This window comes from Blastomyces gilchristii (assembly GCF_000003855.2).
Source record: "Blastomyces gilchristii SLH14081 genomic scaffold supercont1.21, whole genome shotgun sequence".
Classification (NCBI taxonomy): Eukaryota; Fungi; Ascomycota; class Eurotiomycetes; order Onygenales; family Ajellomycetaceae; genus Blastomyces; species Blastomyces gilchristii.
In genome coordinates, this window is record NW_003101662.1 from 253,766 (window position 1) to 257,307 (window position 3,542).

Sequence of the window (3,542 nt, forward strand, 5' to 3'; positions counted from 1 at the left end):
TCAATTATAATGAATAATCACTTCATTCTTCACATCTGATTTCAGGTCATGAAATTTATGAAAAACTCAATATAAACACTGAGATGAACTATAGAATAATTATCAACAGATTGTATTATAGATTATTGAAGAGTCATCTCTCTGCTACAATCACTGCAACTTCATTCAGAAATATTTATCATAAACTGATCATGACTCTGAAGAAATTTCCTGACACCTGAAGTCATCAGAATGCAGACAATAAAAGAAAAATAATCAGAAAATTACTACTGAGCTGATAAGTTACTCTATCAGATAATGATTTTTAATAATACTAACTTTCTAATTTAAAGAAAATTATGTGAAAATAATCATATATCAGTACTCTGATTCTATAACTCTTATCTAATAACTTTTATAAATAATTACTTCATATATGTATATCTCTGAATCTTTCTCTTCAATCAATTGAAAACTCTGAATTCTGAACACTTCTTTAAATACTTAATTTAAATCTTCATATTTCATATCAATTCTGTCTTCAGTTCAATCTCAAGACACACTACAAAGTCAATATACAACATCTAGAATCAGAGTTAAAGAATCATTGAAGAGTGTCTCTCACAGTGAATGTATGAACTAGTACAAATAATCTTGTATTTATAAGAGTTACATATTATTACATTGATAAGAACTGAACTTATTAAGAGACATTAATTGAATTTGAATCATTGATCAGTAGTCATACTGAGAATTATATAACAGAGATATTAATAACTGTGATTAAAAATAACTATTGAGATATTAGTCTCAGTCTTTTTACAATTATAACTGACAATGCTGCAAATAACTACACTATAATGAACAGCTTGAAGCAAAAATTGACTTTACATTTCTGAAATGATAAACAAGGTCATATTCTCTGTATTACTTATGTGATTTAACTTGTGATACAAACACTGATAAAGAATCTTAACATTGAGATGAAGAATAATAAGATGACTGATTCTTGAGATGAGAATAAGATGAAAGTGATTACTCAAGTAACTTTTACATTCACTTTGTAAAAGATAATGTTTTTTGACAACACTTTTTAATATTACTTTTTAATAACACTTTTTGATAATACTACTGTTAATTTTGAATAGATTGACTAATAATTTAAATATCACAGATTTGAAACATTGTTAATGTGATTTATATCTCCTCTAAATAACAATAATAATTCTATGATATTCAATAAACAAACAAATCAGTCACATCACTGAATATGATACAGAATATTAGAATATAGTGAAGTTTAATATATAAGATAACTGTTCAGACTCTTCAATTATATCAGATGATTGATTATTGAGTGCAATACTCTGATTGAGAAAAGATTCAGACATTAAAACTTTCTGATATAAAGTAGACTCAGTTGAAATATATGATTAATTTACTGTTTCAGTTTTATAAGACAATAAAGACAGTCTTAATCACTTATACATCAATGCTGCAGTCAGTCTGATAAGTGTATAACAGTTTATTTACTCATCTTGAGAAGCAGTTGAATCACTTAAAAAGAAATTCAGTCTGAGATGATGCTATAGCATAGGCTATTATTACTGTAAGAGATAAACTGGTATATTACTACAGCAAAACTGAACAATCTTTTACAGAGTATTATACTGTAGCAGCTCTACTAGATCTCTCTCATTGAGTTAATATCTACACTTCTCAAGATTGAACAGAGGAGAAATAAGACTCATATATCAAATTAGTCTGAGACTACTACAATGCTAACTATCAGAGATTTGAATAAGCAGATGTTTAAGATGTGAAGACAGTGAAATACAATTCTCTAGTAAGTAATAATCTTTGATAACATTTCATATCTCATAGAACTATAATACTAACTTTGAAACAGAACTTGTATACATTGATTACAACTGAAAATCAGGCAAAACTACATGCTTATAAAACTGAATTTGACTGCTATCTTCAAGATAATTCAATGAATTTATGTGTCAAATCAATTCTAGAGTTATGAAAAATTATTGAGAGTATATATTCAACTGTTACACTGATGATGTGTGATATTCTGACAATTTCATTGACAGAGGTGAGAATGAAGTGAAAGTTCAACTCAAGTTAAGATATTTATCACTATCACTGAGAACAATTACAAGAAGAAACAATCAAGAAACTCATAATTGTAAAACATGAAATTATCAGACAGTTTAATATCTCTGATCACAGTATATCAGAGAAGTGTAGTTTTCATGAGAAAGTGAAGAATAAACTTACACAAGAATGTATTTAGTTATTTCATGAGTATTATTAATAATTGTTACCAAATTCTGATTATATAAGCAATCACTAAATGAACTGAATGAGACTGATTTTAATCTTCAGTCTCAGTTTCATTCTGATTTTGAAAGAATGATTATCTTTCACAGTTTATTCTGAGAAATTACTCTCATTTCACTGTTCTTGAATTAAATCTGGTCATTTTTCACATCATTTCTCTCAGAAATGGTCCATTTTCAGATTTTTTTGAGGCTTGGTCCTGGTGGGACTCATGCCAAGAAATGTATGAGACTAGACCAAATGGGATCAAATGTGAAATTCATGGTTCTGCCGGCCAGTCTACTACTATCTAATGTTAAAACTATGTAATGAGATCAGTTGAATTAGTAATAAAACTATCAAAGAATCTAATCCTGGTCTCAGACACAGTTACACGGTCAGTCTATGTATATAAGAAGAATTATTATAGGAGAAAATAGTCTTCTTTCTTAGCTTAGTTATAATTTTAATACTAACTCGGATTGAATATTATCAATATATAAAAGTAAATAAACAATCTTGATTAATCTCTGTTATATTTCTTAAAATATATTAATATTGTGAAAGAGAGTATTATCAAATTGTATTATCAGATAATATCATTAAAAATATATTAATATTGTAAATATCAATATTAAAAAAATGTTGATACTTATATATTATAGTAATTTATAAATCATGATAGTTAAATATATATATATATATTATTCCTGACATTGATTACAACTTGTACAATAATTTTTGAAAACTTAAAATCAATTTCAATTAATAATAATTATGAACTTATAATTTACTAATATAAAAAGAAAAAAACTTTTTCTACTTATTATCTTTCTTCTCTTTTTTATTCTTCTTATTATTTTTTATAATTCACTTCTTATTTTTATTCTTCTTCTTCTTCTTCTTATCTGAGATAATAATCATTTTAAAATCTCTCTTCACTGTCTTCTTAGAGAAGAATTCTCACTGCTTTCTCTCAGTCAGATTAATTTATATCTTAAAATCTTATATTTTCTGATCTACTGTCTTGAGTTTTATCTCAGTAGTAAGTAGATTAATATACTCAGAGAGTAGAGCTATCTTCTCAATATTCTGAATAATGAAGTGCATTTGAGATCTGAATAAGATCTTAATTCTCTTCTTCTCTATCAGCTCCTGCTAATTAATTAGAGAATAGAAGTGTTATCAAAAATCATTTTCTCTTAATAAATAAAAAAACTTATCAGTTTTGA